Raw genomic sequence first — 311 nt, forward strand, 5'->3', positions numbered from 1 at the left:
CAGGAAAGCTGGGTGTCCAGCCCTGGGCTCCACGCTGCAGAGACAGGGCATGGGGCACTGTCAGTGTCCTGGGGAGACCCTGTCACCCAGACTGGCTGATGCTCAGTGCTGGCAGCCTATCCTGGCCTGTCTGCACATCACATCCCTGCTTCTGTGCCTGCCTTGGAGGTCACCCCATCCCTCTGCTTTCCTGGGAGGCGACATCAGTGCGCGCTGGGCCTGGCAGACAGGTTGCTCTCAGCTGGTCCCTACCTTGGCAAGCAGGTGCCCATCCCTGGGCTGCGGTGCAGAGGGGAGGGGAGCTGGCAGGG

The sequence above is a fragment of the Mesitornis unicolor genome, unplaced genomic scaffold (genome assembly GCF_000695765.1).
Source record: "Mesitornis unicolor isolate BGI_N332 unplaced genomic scaffold, ASM69576v1 scaffold34843, whole genome shotgun sequence".
Lineage (NCBI taxonomy): Eukaryota > Metazoa > Chordata > Aves > Mesitornithiformes > Mesitornithidae > Mesitornis > Mesitornis unicolor.